Source organism: Oncorhynchus masou, chromosome 29, assembly GCF_036934945.1.
Source record: "Oncorhynchus masou masou isolate Uvic2021 chromosome 29, UVic_Omas_1.1, whole genome shotgun sequence".
NCBI lineage: Eukaryota > Metazoa > Chordata > Actinopteri > Salmoniformes > Salmonidae > Oncorhynchus > Oncorhynchus masou.
The window spans coordinates 89,928,619-89,948,102 of record NC_088240.1 but is presented as its reverse complement, the minus strand read 5'-3'; the positions used below and the strand labels follow the sequence as shown (position 1 = coordinate 89,948,102).

Genomic DNA, 19,484 nt, shown 5'->3' with positions numbered 1-19,484 from the left:
GTGATTCAGTTGAGATCAGTCACACCTTCATGGTGTTTTGGGTCTGGCTGACACTTGTCTTCATGGTGTTTTGGGTGCTGTGATTCAGTTGAGATCAGTCACACCTCTGGCTGACACTTGGCTTCATGGTGTTTTGGGTGCTGTGTTTCAGTTGAGGTCAGTCACATCTCTGGGTGGCATGAGACATAGGGAAATCCCTCTCAGTTGGTTTCCACTAGATAGCACAGATAGCACAGCCACAAAGTCAAATTGGCTATAAAATTCAGGGAAAATATGTGCTTTTTGTTCTTATTTTACGGTTAGGGTTAGGCATCAGGTTGTGTGGTAAGGCTAGGGTTAAGGTTTAAAATCACATTTTAAGAAGAGAAATTGTTGAAATAGGTGGGGTTAATGACTTTGTGGCTGTGGTGACTAGTGATGACCCTCTCAGTAGCTCTGACTTGTCAGACCGTGCCTGTCTGTCCCACTTCCTGTCTGGGATGACCTCATTGTTGGTATGGTAACTGAGAAGGACAGTGCCAGGGCCCTACCCTCACCTTCTATCCTTAGGTTTCCATTGGTGAGTTAGTCAGACCTGTGCGTTTGATTTAGCTTGGAGTTTTGGGGACTATTCTATTGGTTTCATTTTATGGGGCAAACTATATTGAGTGGAGCTCAAGTGTTTGATATGTGTCTGATCCAGCTTTATTAAGGACGTAGTGAAAGGGACAATTACAAATGGCTACCGGCCACTGTTTTGGTAAACAGCTGAGGAACGAGGCTAGAGAATTGTAATCTCACTCACATTCATAGACAGAGCTTTCGATACAAGGACTGACCATCCATGATATCAGTTTGAACCATGTTTTTGAATCTATACAGTGTTAACAATTACATTGTTTAAATACAATGAAGTGAAACAAGCTTATATGTTAGGTATTGATGTGTGAACTAAAGCTCTTGACGTGTTCAGGAGTTATATTCTTCAACAATCAATGAGGATATATCATTTATTTAAATGCCCAAACATGAATGTTGCAGTTGCAGAAAGGTCAGTATGTAATACTGGTGAGGAAAGCACCTTCAGGTAATCCTTCACAAGAAAGGTCAGTGTGTAATAGTGGTGAGGACAGCACCTTCATTCAGGTAATCCTTCACAAGAAAGGTCAGTATGTAATAGTGGTGAGGAAAGCACCTTCAGGTAATCCTTCACAAGAAAGGTCACTGGTGAGGAAACCTTCAGGTAATCCTTCACAAGAAAGGTCAGTATGTAATAGTGGTGAGGAAAGCACCTTCAGGTAATCCTTCACAAGAAAGGTCAGTATGTAATACTGGTGAGGAAAGCACCTTCAGGTAATCCTTCATGTAATAAGAAAAAGGTCAGTATGTAATACTGGTGAGGACAGCACCTTCAGGTAATCCTTCACAAGAAAGGTCAGTATGTAATACTGGTGAGGAAAGCACCTTCAGGTAATCCTTCACAAGAAAGGTCAGTATGTAATACTGGTGAGGAAAGCACCTTCAGGTAATCCTTCACAAGAAAGGTCAGTATGTAATAGTGGTGAGGAAAGCACCTTCAGGTAATCCTTCACAAGAAAGGTCAGTATGTAATAGTGGTGAGGAAAGCACCTTCAGGTAATCCTTCACAAGAAAGGTCAGTATGTAATAGTGGTGAGGAAGCACCTTCAGGTAATCCTTCACAAGAAAGGTCAGTATGTAATAGTGGTGAGGTCAGTAATCCTTGTAATAGTGGTGAGGAAGCACCTTCAGGTAATCCTTCACAAGAAAGGTCAGTATGTAATAGTGGTGAAGCACCTTCAGGTAATCCTTCACAAGAAAGGTCAGTATGTAATAGTGGTGAGGAAAGCACCTTCAGGTAATCCTTCACAAGAAAGGTCAGTATGTAATAGTGGTGAGGACAGCACCTTCAGGTAATCCTTCACAAGAAAGGTCAGTATGTAATACTGGTGAGGACAGCACCTTCATTCAGGTAATCCTTCACAAGAAAGGTCAGTATGTAATACTGGTGAGGAAGAGGTAATCCTTCACAAGAAACAGCACCTTCAGGTAATCCTTCACAAGAAAGGTCAGTATGTAATACTGGTGAGGACAGCACCTTCAGGTAATCCTTCACAAGAAAGGTCTAGACAGACACCCTGGTAACTGCCTTTGAATTCCCCTCTGATGAATGCTGGACATTTTCCCTTCATTGACAGGGTAGGGTTTTTGTGTCAGTCATTTCCATGCAGGCTCAGGCTCGTGTTGCTAGGCATCTGGATGTCCAGGTAAGATACCCTGGGGCCACGATGAAGTAGTTTAACTTCACTCCATGACGTAGGGATCCGTCTCCTTTCCATCAGTGACTGCTATAGAACAGACCTGTAGCTGCTGTATCTGTGTGAGCTGTGCTGCTGCCTGCATGCTGTCTCCCATCACAGTGGCCTTGGTTTACACAGACAAGCCATGTCGGAAAATAAGAGTGCTGTGCTTTTATTATCCTGTTTAAAACTCAGCATGAGTCACACCTCCACTTTCTACTTGTCTTCCTAAGTCCCACCACATCGGTCATGTTCTGGTGCTCCAGCAGCATGGAAGAGAGGGCTGTGTCCTGGAAACCATGTCAATATTTACACTCTTAATACCCTTTATATGAAAAGCCAGTCCCTTGAAAGGCATTTGATGTGGGGTTCGTTGGTTGAGACTTGTTTTATGTCATCATATAAATTAGGGAGCACAGCTGCCAGAAGGGGGGGTGTGTGTGTGTGTGTGTGTGTGTGTGTGTGTGTGTGTGTGTGTGTGTGTGTGTGTGTGTGTGTGTGTGTGTGTGTGTGTGTGTGTGTGTGTGTGTGTGTGTGTGTGTGTGTGTGTGTGTGTGTGTGTGTGCACACAATACTAAGGCAGGCTCTTTCTCCAACATGCCAGCTGAATGAAAACAATGGACCTCAGATACAGAACCAGTCATAACAAACATGCTTAAGTGTGTATTTGTACTTAATAATGGTACCACTGTCATATACCCTTACATGGCACCACTGTCATATACCCTTACATGGTACCACTGTCATATACCCTTACATGGTACCCCTGTCATATACCCTTACATAGTACCACTGTAATATACCCTTACATGGTACCCCTGTCATATACCCTTACATGGTACCCCTGTCATATACCCTTACATGGTACCACTGTCATATACCCTTACATGGTACCACTGTCATATACCCTTACATGGTACCACTGTCATATACCTTTACATGGTACCATGGTACCACTGTCATATACCCTTACATGGTACCACTGTCATATACCCTTACATGGTACCACTGTCATATACCTTTACATGGTACCACTGTAATATACCCTTACATCACTGTAATATACCCTTACATGGTACCCCTGTCATATACCCTTACATGGTACCACTGTAATATACCCTTACATGGTGGTCATATACCCTTACATGGTACCACTGTCATATACCCTTACATGGTACCCCTGTCATATACCCTTACATGGTACCACTGTAATATACCCTTACATGGTGGTCATATACCCTTACATGGTACCACTGTCATATACCCTTACATGGTACCACTGTCATATACCCTTACATGGCACCACTGTCATATACCCTTACATGGTACCACTGTCATATACCCTTACATGGTACCACTGTCATATACCCTTACATGGTACCACTGTCATATACCCTTACATGGTACCACTGTCATATACCCTTACATGGTACCACTGTCATATACCCTTACATGGTACCCCTGTCATATACCTTACATGGTACCACTGTCATATACCCTTACATGGTACCACTGTCATATACCCTTACATGGTACCACTGTCATATACCCTTACATGGTACCACTGTCATATACCCTTACATGGTACCACTGTCATATACCCTTACATGGTACCACTGTCATATACCCTTACATGGTACCACTGTCATATACCCTTACATGGTACCACTGTCATATACCTTACATTACCACTGTCATATACCCTTACATGGTACCACTGTCATATACCCTTACATGGTACCACTGTCATATACCCTTACATGGTACCCCTGTCATATACCTTACATGGTACCACTGTCATATACCCTGACATGGTACCACTGTCATATACCCTTACATGGGACCACTGTCATATACCCTTACATGGTACCACTGTCATATACCCTTACATGGTACCACTGTCATATACCCTTACATGGTACCACTGTCATATACCCTTACATGGTACCACTGTCATATACCCTTACATGGTACCACTGTCATATACCCTTACATCACTGTCATATACCCTTACATGGTACCACTGTCATATACCCTTACATGGTACCACTGTCATATACCCTTACATGGTACCACTGTCATATACCCTTACATGGTACCACTGTCATATACCCTTACATCACTGGTACATCACTGTCATATACCTTACATGGTACCACTGTCATATACCCTTACATGGTACCACTGTCATATACCCTTACATGGTACCACTGTCATATACCCTTACATGGTACCACTGTCATATACCCTTACATGGTACCACTGTCATATACCCTTACATGGTACCACTGTCATATACCCTTACATGGTACCACTGTCATATACCCTTACATCACTGTCATATACCCTTACATGGTACCACTGTCATATACCCTTACATCACTGTCATTTACCCTTAAATGGTACCACTGTCATATACCCTTACATGGTACCACTGTCATATACCCTTACATGGGACCACTATCATATACCCTTACATGGTACCACTGTCATATACCCTTACATGGTACCACTGTCATATACCCTTACATCACTGTCATATACCCTTACATCACTGTCATATACCCTTACATGGTACCACTGTCATACATCACTGTCATATACCCTTACATGGTACCACTGTCATATACCCTTACATGGTACCACTGTCATATACCCTTACATGGTACCACTGTCATATACCATTACATGGTACCACTGTCATGTACCCTTACATGGTACCACTGTCATATACCCTTACATGGTACCACTGTCATATACCCTTACATGTCACCACTGTCATATACCCTTACATCACTGTCATATACCCTTACATGGTACCCCTGTCATATACCCTTACATGGTACCACTGTCATATACCCTTACATGGTACCACTGTCATATACCCTTACATCACTGTCATATACCCGTACATGGTACCACTGTCATATACCCTTACATGGTACCACTGTCATATACCCTTACATGGCACCACTGTCATATACCCTTACATCACTGTAATATACCCTTACATGGTACCCCTGTCATATACCCTTACATGGTACCACTGTCATATACCCTTACATGGTACCACTGTCATATACCCTTACATGGTACCACTGTCATATACCCTTACATGGTACCACTTTCATATACCCTTACATGGTACCACTGTCATATACCCTTACATGGTACCACTGTCATATACCCTTACATGGTAGCACTGTCATATACCCTTACATGGTACCACTGTCATATACCCTTACATGGTACCACTGTCATATACCCTTACATGGTACCACTGTCATATACCCTTACATGGTACCACTGTCATATACCCTTACATGGTACCACTGTCATATACCCTTACATGGTACCACTGTCATATACCCTTACATGGTACCACTGTCATATACCCTTACATCACTGTCATATACCCTTACATGGTACCACTGTCATATACCCTTACATGGTACCACTGTCATATACCCTTACATGGTACCACTGTCATATACCCTTACATGGCACCACTGTCATATACCCTTACATGGTACCACTGGCATATACCCTTACATGGTACCACTGTCATATACCCTTACATGGTACCACTGTCATATACCCTTACATGGTGGTCATATACCCTTACATGGTACCACTGTCATATACCCTTACATGGTACCACTGTCATATACCCTTACATCACTGTAATATACCCTTACACGGTACCACTGTCATATACCCTTACATGGCACCACTGTCATATACCCTTACATGGTACCACTGTCATATACCCTTACATGGTACCACTGTCATATACCCTTACATGGTTACCACTGTCATATACCCTTACATGGTACCACTGTCATATACCCTTACATGGTACCCCTGTCATATACCCTTACATCACTGTCATATACCCTTACATGGTACCACTGTCATATACCCTTACATGGTACCACTGTCATATACCCTTACATGATACCACTGTCATATACCCTTACATGGTACCCCTGTCATATACCCTTACATGGTACCACTGTCATATACTCTTACATGGTACCCCTGTCATATACCCTTACATGGTACCACTGTCATATACCCTTACATGGTACCACTGTCATATACCCTTACATGGTACCACTGTCATATACCCTTACATGGTACCACTGTCATATACCCTTACATGTCACCACTGTCATATACCCTTACATGGTACCACTGTCATATACCCTTACATCACTGTAATATACCCTTACATGGTACCACTGTCATATACCCTTACATCACTGTCATATACCCTTACATGGTACCCCTGTCATATACCCTTACATGGTACCACTGTCATATACCCTTACATGTCACCACTGTCATATACCCTTACATGGTACCACTGTCATATACCCTTACATCACTGTCATATACCCTTACATACCACTGTCATATACATGGTACCCCTGTCATATACCCTTACATGGTACCACTGTAGTGTATTTAGCTGCTGCTTGGAAGTCAGTTGTAAAGACAGCTCTGTGGTATTGTCCTGCAGATATGACTCCAGCTAGTCTCACTGTGAGAGGAGAACTCTGAGGGGACGGTATTATTAAGTCCCATGGAAAAGAGGGCCGTCCAAACCAAACCCTCTGCCTCTGATCCTGAGCCGTTCTCTCTGCTCTGCACTGTGCTGACCTGGCTGCTTGACCACGTCTTGCCAGATCGGCAGGCTTGGCACTAGCGCTGCTTTAACCTCACCGTAACCGAGACATCTTCTCCAGCCTCGATCTCGGCTCCACAGCGGAGGGCTTCAGTTCACCGTCACCGAGACATCTTCTCCAGCCTCGATCTCGGCTCCACCACAGCAGAGACATATTCTCCAGGATCTCAGCTCAGTTCACCGTCACCGAGACATCTTCTCCAGCCTCGATCTCGGCTCCACAGCGGAGGGCTTCAATTCACCGTCACCGAGACATCTTCTCCAGCCTCGATCTCGGCTCCACAGCGGAGGGCTTCAATTCAACGTCCAATCTTTTAACAAGCCAACCGCCCACCCACCCGCCTGCCTGCGCATTTATTGGACAGATGCCAAATGCAACCCGCTGCCTGAGTAGCCCAGTAGAGTAAGAGGGAAGGCATGAGGGGGAGGCAGCTGATCTGGACTGAACAGACTGAGTCCCCCATTCTGTTCTCTTGTGAAGACTTTTATTGACTGAGTGCTGTTCCAGTTCTAATAGACCCTTGTTTCTGGGACTCTCTGCCTGGTTGTCTGTCTGGTCTCTGGGACTCTCTGCCTGGTTGTCTGTCTTGTCTCTGGGCCTCTCTGCCTGGTTGTCTGTCTGGTCTCTGGGCCTCTCTGCCTGGTTGTCTGTCTGGTCTCTGGGACTCTCTGCCTGGTTGTCTGTCTGGTCTCTGGGACTCTCTGCCTGGTTGTCTGTCTTGTCTCTGGGCCTCTCTGCCTGGTTGTCTGTCTGGTCTCTGGGACTCTCTGCCTGGCTGTCTGTCTGGTCCCTGGGACACTTGGTTCATGCATACTGGACGTCTCTCCCCTAATGGATTATCTAAGTGGATATGGTCTCCTGTTCCTCTAGCAGCACAAGAGGCAGCTCAACTCCCATTGTTGTAAGGTAACAGTCAGGGCTTGTCCTTCCTTATCTCCTTCTCTCCGTGACTCAGTGGACTGAATATGTCCTATTGAGGTCTGCCTTGAGCAAATGTGGAGGGATGTAGTTGGCTGTGAAGGAATGGATGTGATTCAGGTCACAATACAGTTTTACAGACTTATTCTGAGCATTGATGACATGGAACTCTAGCGAAGTGACGCTGGTGAGTAGTGAATATGTTTGGAGCGTCATTTAGCATGGCATTCAGTGTGCTCCCATTGTAATGCTGTTGAGTTATGGTCAGACTGTTTGATTTTGTTTTTAAAGGTAGTAGCTATTAGCTAGTCAACAGAAAGTAATACTTAATACAACGTTTTGTCAGCAACACTGAACACTTTTGTTATTAGAGGCAACAGGGCTTTGTTAATTTGCCTGTAACTTGTTAACAGACTGGTCAGGTTTGTGTTGTGTGTTCTGGAGAATGACCAGGACAAGTGGTCCCCATCTTATTGTTCTTGTCTGATTTACTGCTGCCATCACACATGTTTTATTTATTTATTTAACCTTTATTTAACCAGGTTAAACACATTGAGGTTAAAACCCTATTTTGCGAGGGAGACCTGGCAAGAAGGCAAAACAGGGAAATAGCAGCGTGTCCATAAAACATCACAGAAACATACAGAATAAACACAAAAGACAAAGTGTCACAAGTTAAAGATACAATTGAAGATTAGAAAGAACTGCAGTTTTCACAAACAGTGTTGTCAATCAGAGTCTTAACAGGCAAAGACACTAACTCCTCTAACTTTACAATCTTCAGAAGCTGCATGTTCCAGGATGAAGGGGCATTATGGGAAATGATTGTTTTCCATCTCAGTTCTAGCCTTTAGGAACAGACAAGGACAGCAGCGACTGTGAATGAAGACTATATTGAGTGACTGATCTGGGCAGTAAAGAACAGAGATACAAAGGCAGCATGGCAGCTAGGACTAATGCTGTTTCCACAAATAGCCCTCCCTCCCTGAGAGAAAGACAGAGACAGAGAGAGACAGAAAGGGAGAGAGGGAGTGTGAGGGACAGAGAGAGACTGTGGGGTCATGGGACACAGTTTATTGCCTGTATTTAGGCTGGAGGACCCTCCACTTCATATCTGTTCTTTGTTTAGTTGGGAGGAGACACTCCAGAGTTCTCAGCATCCAGAAGAATGTTAGACGACAGAACGGAGGATAGAACACAGAACATTGGGGTCTGAGTTAATGCTGGCTGAAAGGTATTGTCAGAACAGTACAGTAGAGTCGACCCACATCTCCTCTCATTGTGTGCTTCTATAAATGGCTTATTCCTCTAATGGCTATTGCAGGTCTGAGGGGAGGAACGCTGGTTCATGTGTTTGAGCAGTTTCCCCTCTTTTAGTGCCTGTCCAATGGGTTTCCATGTGCTGTGGACCAGAGGCATAACATCACTGTAGCAGATCCAGGCTGGGTGGAGGGATGCTGGAGGGAGTGCCTGCAATGGTTTCATGTGTTTGAGCAGATCCAGGCTTGGAGGGGAGGGACGCTGGTTCATGTGTTTGAGCAGTTTCCGCTTTTAGTGCCTGTCCAATGGGTTTCCATGTGCTGTGGACCAGAGGCATAACATCACTGTAGCAGATCCAGGCTGGGTGGAGGGGAGGGACTGGTTCATGTGTTTGCAGTTCATGGGTTTCCATGTGCTGTTGTAGCAGATCCAGGCTGGGTGGAGGGAGGGACGCTGGTTCATGTGAGTTTGAGCAGTTTCCCCTCTTTTAGTGCCTGTCCAATGGGTTTCCATGTGCTGTGGACCAGAGGCATAACATCACTGTAGCAGATCCAGGCTGGGTGGAGGGGAGGGACGCTGGTTCATGTGTTTGAGCAGTTCCCCTCTTTTAGTGCCTGTCCAATGGGTTTCCATGTGCTGTGGACCAGAGGCATAACATCACTGTAGCAGATCCAGGCTGGGTGGAGGGGAGGGACGCTGGTTCATGTGTTTGAGCAGTTTCCCCTCTTTTAGTGCCTGTCCAATGGGTTTCCATGTGCTGTGGACCAGAGGCATAACATCACTGTAGCAGATCCAGGCTGGGTGGAGGGGAGGGACGCTGGTTCATGTGTTTGAGCAGTTTCCCCTCTTTTAGTGCCTGTCCAATGGGTTTCCATGTGCTGTGGACCAGAGGCATAACATCACTGTAGCAGATCCAGGCTGGGTGGAGGGGAGGGACGCTGGTTCATGTGTTTGAGCAGTTTCCCCTCTTTTAGTGCCTGTCCAATGGGTTTCCATGTGCTGTGGACCAGAGGCATAACATCACTGTAGCAGATCCAGGCTGGGTGGAGGGGGCCCGCTGTCTGCTTTCCCTACTCTGTATTCCTTAAGGTCCTGTGTGTGTACCATGTTGTCTGACTCTCAAATGGCTCCCTATTCCCTTTATAGTGCACTACTTTAAACAAGGCCCATAGAGCTCTGGTCAAAAGTAGTGCACCATATAGGAAATAGGGAGCCATTTGGTATGCATCCTATGTACTGTAGCTCAGGGCAAGAGGATGTAGCTGGTTACAGGGGAAGGTTGTTGTAGTACTCAGCTGTGTGAAACCCACCCTGTCAGCTAACAGAACAGCTCTGGAAATGAAACCATCAGAACGTAGCAGGACTTAACAGTGAAGGACATGGACCTTGTGGCTGTAGCTACGCTGCAACAATATCCATCCCTGAATTCTAGTGGGGAAACCTGTCACCTTGTACAGTAACAGTACAGTACAATAACCTCTACAGTGTTTATCCAGCGTATCTCTCACCCTCGTCTCTCCCCTCTCAAAGCCACAGCACCACAGGTTTAGGTCTCAGGAGATGCTAAACTGAACTAAACTATAGTTATGTTCCTGACTCCTGAAGTCTGATAGTATCACAGACACACACACACACACACACACACACACACACACACACACACACACACACACACACACACACACACACACACACACACACACACACACACACACACAGTGACAGTGGTTTGTTCTGTCTCTCTGCAGTCAGATATTGGAGGAGGAGAAGCTCCAGCAGAAGGAGAGGACACGTATGGAGATGAGACGTCAGGTCTCTGTGTCCTGGGACTCAGGGGGGTCCGACGAGGCGCCGCCTAAAGTAAGAGCTTACACACACACACACACACACACACACACACACACACACACACACACACACACACACACACACACACACACACACACACACACACACACACACACACACACACACACACACACACACAGATAGAGAATCACATGCACACTTTTATACATACACAGAAGTACATTAATAGACACACACACACACACACACACACACACAGATAGAGAGTCACATGCACACTTTTATACATACACAGAAGTACATTGATAGACACACACACACAGAAGCACATTAATAGACACACACACACACACACACACAGAGATAGAGAGTCACATGCACACTTTTATACATACACAGAAGTCCATTAATAGACACACACACACAGAAGCACATTAATAGACACACACACACAGCAACTTTATGCCTTGGCCACGAGGAGGTCAAAGACGTAATCATCAACACCTATCTTGGCAGTCAGTCTGTCAGTTGGCTGCTCCAATTAAAAGAGGAGTTTTCATGGTATGACATCTGTAAACACTGTACATAAATACAACAGTACAGTCAAGCTCGAGGCTTTAGTCAGTGACTCCCTCAGGAATTACACATAGAGTCAGTTGGGGTCTACATGCTTGGAGCCACAATTTCAGTTCTGTTGGTCAGACTGTCTGTCCGTTAGACATTATTCTGAGGGAAAGGTTCTTCGTAGCTTCACCTCTTCCATCCTCTAATGTTATTTAGAAAGCTTTCATTTTCTATCTGATATACTAATGTAATTTCTGTTCTCAGTTTTCTCTCTGCTGCAGCTGTTCTCCTTATCTAAAGCCTTATCTATTGTTAACTCATGGTCCTATTCTCAGGGACTAGTTTCCACCATGGACAAACACTGCTGGCTGCTTTGACTGAACAGCTCTGTGTACAGCCACCATATCAACTCAGCCAAAAAGGAAACGCCTTCTCACTGTCAACTGCATTTATTTTCAGCAAACTTAACATCTGTAAATATTTGTATGAACAAAGCAAGATTCAATAACTGAGACATAAACTGAACAAGTTCCACAGACATGTCACGAACAGAAATGTGTCCCTGAACAAAGAGGTGGTCAAAAGTAACAGTCAGTATCTGGTGAGGCCACCAGCTGCATTAAGTACTGCACTGCATCTTCTCCTCATGGACTGCACTAGATTTGCCAGTTCTTGCTGTGAGATGTTACCCCACTCTTCCACCAAGGCACCTGCAAGTTCCCAGACAATTCTGGGGTGAATGGCCCTAGCCCTCACCCTCCAATCCAACAGGTCCCAGACGTGCTCAATGGGATTGAGATCCGGGCTCTTCGCTGGCCATGGCAGAACACTGACAGTCCTGTCTTGCACAGAATGAGCAGTATGGCTGGTGGCATTGTCATGCTGGAGAGTCATGTCAGGATGAGCCTGCAGGAAGGGTACCACATGAGGGAGGAGGATGTCTTCCTTGTAACGCATTGCGTTGAGATTGGCTGCAATGACAACAAGCTCAGTCCGATGATGCTGTGACACACCGCCCAGACCACGACGGGACCCTCCACCTCCAAATCGATCCCGCTCCAGAGTACAGGCCTCAGTGTAAAGCTCATTCCTTCGACGATAAAACCAGAATCCGACCATCGCCTCTGGTGAGACAAAACCGCAACTCGTCAGTGAAGAGCACTTTTTGCCAGTCCTGTCTGGTCCAGTGACTGTGGGTTTGTGCCCATAGGCGACGTTGTTGCCGGTGATGTCTGTGAGGACCTGCCTTACAACAGGCCTACAAGCCCTCAGTCCAGCCTCTCTCAGCCTAATGTGGACAGTCTGAGCACTGATGGAGGGATTGTGCGTTCTTGGTATAAATTGAGCAGTTGTTGTTGCCATCCTGTACCTGTCCCGCAGGTGTGCTGTTCAGATGTACCGATCCTGTGCAGAGTGTTGTTACACGTGGTCTGCCACTGCGAAGACGATCAGCTGTCCATCCTGTCTCCCTGTAGCGCTGTCTTAGGCATCTCAGTACAGACACTGCAATTTATTGCCCTGGCCACATCTGCATTCTTCATGCCTCCTTGCAGCATGCTTAAGGCACGTTCACGCAGATGAGCAGGGAACCTAGGCATCTTTCTTTTGGTGTTTTTCAGAGTCAGTAGAAAGGCCTCTTTAGTGTCCTAAGTTTTCATAACTGTGACCTTAATTGCCTACCGTCTGTAAGCTGTTAGTGTCTTAAGGACCATTCCACAGGTGCATGTTCATTAATTGTTTATGGTTCATTGAACAAGCATGGGAAACAGGGTTTAAACCCTTTACAATGAAGATCTGTGAAGTTATTTGGATTTTTACAAATGATCTTTGAAAAAGGGACGTTTCTTTTTTTGCTGAGTTTAAAACCACCATTTCTCTTGAGTATTGATGGGAACTATTTTATCAAGAGACTATTTTATTAAGGGACTATTTTTCAGGGGACTATTTTATCAAGATACTATTTTATGTGACTACACTGTCCCCCCCTTATTGACTACCTTGCTGTTCTCCTACACTGACTACCCTGCTCTCTTCCCACACTGACGACCCTGCTCTCTTCCCACTCTGACGACCCTGCTCTCCGCCCCACTGATGACCCTGGTCTCCCCCCCATTAGTTCCTCTACCAGCTGCCTGCTTACAGCTTATCACCTAGCTGGCTTTGTCTTCTGCAATGTTCCATCATGTCTCAATGTGCTTGTTGTGCTTTGTCTGTGTGTCTGACCACATCTCCCTGTGTCTCAGTGTCTCTGTTCCCTTGTCTCCCTCCATCTTGTCTGTCTGTCTGTCTGGTCCCTCCCGTCTGTCCGGTCCCTCCCGTCAGTCTGTCCGTCTGTCTGTGTCATCATCATCATGCTATACCTCCCTGTGCTTTGGCTTTCAGCCCTCCCTGTGCTTTGGCTCTCAGCCGTCCCTGTGCTTTGGAGAGCACCCCCTTCCCCACCACAGGTAGTACTACACCCTCCATGCCCCCTACGGTTGTCAGGTCCTCTACCCCCACCTCCACACTGACAGGCTGCAGCCACCCCAAAAGCAGCAGCTGACCCATGCAGTCCACAGATCCATACATGCCGGTGGGACAGGACAGAGGGCCACAGCATTAAATAGATCAGAGCTGTAAAGGTTTTGACATACGCCAGTCTAGTGGTGTCTCTCTGAAAGACACACAGCAGGGCTGGACACTGTCCAGCTCCAATCCAGGGATTTCAGTGTCATGTTATGTAGACAAATCACTGGCTGTTTCTCATAGTGCTCCTGTTAAGATGCAACAGTGATCCATTATAGTGCTATTTCACTTTGACAAGAGACACAAAATGGCTTCAAATCTAGTTAGATGATTATTATGGATTTGTTCAAAGCTGTGGGCTAAATACTTACACTGAATATGATGGCACACACACTAGAGTAACATGAACTTACATTTAGAAATAAATAATGTTTTGGTCCATGGTAGATTTAGTGCTTTTCTTTGTAGAATATTGTGACACTCAGCTGTTTGGAAAGCGGCATGTTGTCTTAACTCATGCTAACACAATGTGCCTTGGCCTTGAGGGGGAAATGCCATGGAAATGTCCTCAGGTTGTCACTCACTTTCAGAGCCTGTGTAGGATGCTTGTGTAATTGTTGTCCCAAATGGCACTCTTTTCCCCTATGTAGTGCACTACTTTTGACCTGGGCCCATAGACCTCTGGTGGAAAGAAGGGCACTATGTTAGGGAACAGGGTTCCATTTGGGATGCAGTATGCAGTACTGTACAGCAGGGTGACGTCTCCTCCCACCATCCCAACGTTGTGTACAACCATGTAGAATGTTTATATTGTACGTATTCTGAATGAGTATCTGAACTCTGTCACTTGCACATCATTTCCTGTTTCATTTCCACTGTGTTGTCACATGTTGTAACTTACAGCCTGTTCTGTTTCGTTCACTGTCTTTTGCTAATCGGGAGGTTTGGCCTCGAGAAGCTTACTGTGAAAAGGTCTGTAAGGTAGATGTCTCGCTATGATTAAATATAAGGAAAGTCTTAGTGCAATGCTCAGTGGAGGAGGAGATTGTTGCCTGCCTGCCTATCAACATGTCACCCTGAATTGGAGATGATTATTCTACCCCCCCCCCCCCCCCATCCCGCACCAAAAATAACCATCAACTCTACTAAGTCCAACACCAGAACTCTCATATAACTCTTTTGTGAATGTTGAACTAACCACCTGCTTGTTTCATAGCCTTTCTTTGTTTCCCTTTTGGACAGCTCTAACACTGTCCACACACATTGCATCTGTAGTATGTGTGCGTGTGTGTGTGTGTGTGTGTGTGTGTGCGTGTGTGTGTGTGTGCGTGCGTTCGTGTGTGTATGTGTGTGTGTGCGTGCGTGTGTGCACCTAGTAACAGGGCTCTCTGTCTCTCTCTCTCTCCATAGCCCAGCAGACCAGGGTACCCCAGCCCACGCTCCAGTGAGGGGTTCTACCCCAGCCCACAGCACCTGGGGCATCCCACCCACTACCAGGTAGAGCAAGGAGAGTTGGTACACAGGGGGGCAGGTAGCCTAGCGGTTAAGAGCGTTGGATCAGTAACCAAAATGTTACTGGTTTGAATCCCTGAGCCGACTAGGTGTACCGTTGAGCAAGGCACTTAACCCCCATTGCTCCTGTAAGTCACTCTGGATAAGAGTGTCTGCTAAATGACTCTAATGTAAATGTTAAATGTGTTATAACATCATAACCACTGGCAGGTAGAGCAAGGAGAGCTGGTACATTGTGTTATAAAGTAGTTATAACAGCATAACCACTAGCAGGTAGAGCAAGGAGAGCTGGTACATTGTGTTATAAAGTAGTTATAACATCATAACCACTAGCAGGTAGAGCAAGGAGAGCTGGTACATTGTTATAAAGTAGTTATAACAGCATAACCACTAGCAGGTAGAGCAAGGAGAGCTGGTACATTGTGTTATAAAGTAGTTATAACAGCATAACCACTAGCAGGTAGAGCAAGGAGAGCTGGTACATTGTTATAAAGTAGTTATAACATCATAACCACTAGCAAGGAGAGCTGGTACATTGTTATAAAGTAGTTATAACAGCATAACCACTAGCAGGTAGAGCAAGGAGAGCTGGTACATTGTGTTATAAAGTAGTTATAACATCATAACCACTAGCAAGGAGAACAAGGAGAGCTGGTACATTGTGTTATAAAGTAGTTATAACATCATAACCACTAGCAGGTAGAGCAAGGAGAGCTGGTACATTGTTATAAAGTAGTTATAACATCATAACAACTGGCAGGTAGAGCAAGGAGAGCTGGTACATTGTGTTATAAAGTAGTTATAACAGCATAACCACTAGCAGGTAGAGCAAGGAGAGCTGGTACATTGTGTTATAAAGTAGTTATAACATCATAACCACTAGCAGGTAGAGCAAGGAGAGCTGGTACATTGTGTTATAAAGTAGTTATATTCATCATAACCACTAGCAGGTAGAGCAAGGAGAGCTGGTACATTGTTAGAAAGTAGTTATAACATCATAACCACTAGCAAGGAGAGCTGGTACATTGTTATAAAGTAGTTATAACAGCATAACCACTAGCAGGTAGAGCAAGGAGAGCTGGTACATTGTGTTATAAAGTAGTTATAACATCATAACCACTAGCAAGGAGAGCTGGTACATTGTTATAAAGTAGTTATAACAGCATAACCACTAGCAGGTAGAGCAAGGAGAGCTGATACATTGTTATAAAGTAGTTATAACATCATAACAACTGGCAGGTAGAGCAAGGAGAGCTGGTACATTGTGTTATAAAGTAGTTATAACAGCATAACCACTAGCAGGTAGAGCAAGGAGAGCTGGTACATTGTGTTATAAAGTAGTTATAACATCATAACCACTAGCAGGTAGAGCAAGGAGAGCTGGTACATTGTGTTATAAAGTAGTTATAACAGCATAACCACTAGCAGGTAGAGCAAGGAGAGCTGGTACATTGTGTTATAAAGTAGTTATAACAGCATAACAACTAGCAGGTTATAAAGAGCAAGGAGAGCTGGTACATTGTGTTATAAAGTAGTTATAACAGCATAACCACTAGCAGGTAGAGCAAGGAGAGCTGGTACATTGTGTTATAAAGTAGTTATAACATCATAACCACTAGCAGGTAGAGCAAGGAGAGCTGGTACATTGTGTTATAAAGTAGTTATAACATTGTTATAAAGTAGTTATAACAGCATAACCACTAGCAGGTAGAGCAAGGAGAGCTGGTACATTATTATGAAGTAGTTATAACAGCATAACCACTAGCAGGTAGAGCAAGGAGAACTGGTACATTGTGTTATAAAGTAGTTATAACATCATAACCACTAGCAGGTAGAGCAAGGAGAGCTGGTACATTGTGTTATAAAGTAGTTATAACATCATAACCACTAGCAGGTAGAGCAAGGAGAGCTGGTACATTGTGTTATAAAGTAGTTATAACAGCATAACCACTAGCAGAGTAGAGCAAGGAGAGCTGGTACATTGTTATAAAGTAGTTATAACAGCATAACCACTAGCAGGTAGAGCAAGGAGAGCTGGTACATTGTGTTATAAAGTAGTTATAACAGCATAACCACTAGCAGGTAGAGCAAGGAGAGCTGGTACATTGTGTTATAAAGTAGTTATAACAGCATAACCACTAGCAGGTAGAGCAAGGAGAGCTGGTACATTGTGTTATAAAGTAGTTATAACATCATAACCACTAGCAGGTAGAGCAAGGAGAGCTGGTACATTGTTATAAAGTAGTTATAACAGCATAACCACTAGCAGGTAGAGCAAGGAGAGCTGGTACATTGTGTTATAAAGTAGTTATAACAGCATAACCACTAGCAGGTAGAGCAAGGAGAGCTGGTACATTGTGTTATAAAGTAGTTATAACAGCATAACCACTAGCAGGTAGAGCAAGGAGAGTACATTGTGTTATGGTTATAACACATTGTGTTATAAAGTAGTTATAACAGCATAACCACTAGCAGGTAGAGCAAGGAGAGCTGGTACATTGTGTTATAAAGTAGTTATAACAGCATAACCACTAGCAGGTAGAGCAAGGAGAGCTGGTACATTGTGTTATAAAGTAGTTATAACATCATAACCACTAGCAGGTAGAGCAAGGAGAGCTGGTACATTGTGTTATAAAGTAGTTATAACAGCATAACCACTAGCAGGTAGAGCAAGGAGAGCTGGTACATTGTTATAAAGTAGTTATAACAGCATAACCACTAGCAGGTAGAGCAAGGAGAGCTGGTACATTGTGTTATAAAGTAGTTATAACAGCATAACCACTAGCAGGTAGAGCAAGGAGAGCTGGTACATTGTGTTATAAAGTAGTTATAACATCATAACCACTAGCAGGTAGAGCAAGGAGAGCTGGTACATTGTGTTATAAAGTAGTTATAACAGCATAACCACTAGCATGTAGAGCAAGGAGAGCTGGTACATTGTTATAAAGTAGTTATAACAGCATAACCACTAGCAGGTAGAGCAAGGAGAGCTGGTACATTGTGTTATAAAGTAGTTATAACAGCATAACCACTAGCAGGTAGAGCAAGGAGAGCTGGTACATTGTGTTATAAAGTAGTTATAACAGCATAACCACTAGCAGGTAGAGCAAGGAGAGCTGGTACATTGTGTTATAAAGTAGTTATAACATCATAACCACTAGCAGGTAGAGCAAGGAGAGCTGGTACATTATTATAAAGTAGTTATAACAGCATAACCACTAGCAGGTAGAGCAAGGAGAGCTGGTACATTGTGTTATAAAGTAGTTATAACAGCATAACCACTAGCAGGTAGAGCAAGGAGAGCTGGTACATTGTGTTATAAAGTAGTTATAACAGCATAACCACTAGCAGGTAGAGCAAGGAGAGCTGGTACATTGTGTTATAAAGTAGTTATAACAGCATAACCACTAGCAGGTAGAGCAAGGAGAGCTGGTACATTGTTATAAAGCAGTTATAACATCATAACCACTAGCAGGTAGAGCAAGGAGAGCTGGTACATTGTGTTATAAAGTAGTTATAACCTCATAACCACTAGCAGGTAGAGCAAGGAGAGCTGGTACATTGTGTTATAAAGTAGTTATAACCTCATAACCACTAGCAGGTAGAGCAAGGAGAGCTGGTACTAGAGCAAGGAAGGTTATAACAGCATAACCACTAGCAGGTAGAGCAAGGAGAGCTGGTACATTGTGTTATAAAGTAGTTATAACATCATAACCACTAGCAGGTGGAGCAAGGAGAGCTGGTACATTGTGTTATAAAGTAGTTATAACCTCATAACCACTAGCAGGTAGAGCAAGGAGAGCTGGTACATTGTGTTATAAAGTAGTTATAACCTCATAACCACTAGCAGGTAGAGCAAGGAGAGCTGGTACATTGTGTTATTAAGTAGTTATAACAGCATAACCACTAGCAGGTAGAGCAAGGAGAG

General features: G+C 44.3%; 1 pseudogene; it reads left to right on the top strand.

Annotated features, from left to right (window-relative positions):
• LOC135520954 (focal adhesion kinase 1-like) overlaps positions 1-19,484 on the top strand; it is an 80,479-nt pseudogene that overhangs the window by 39,225 nt on the left and 21,770 nt on the right.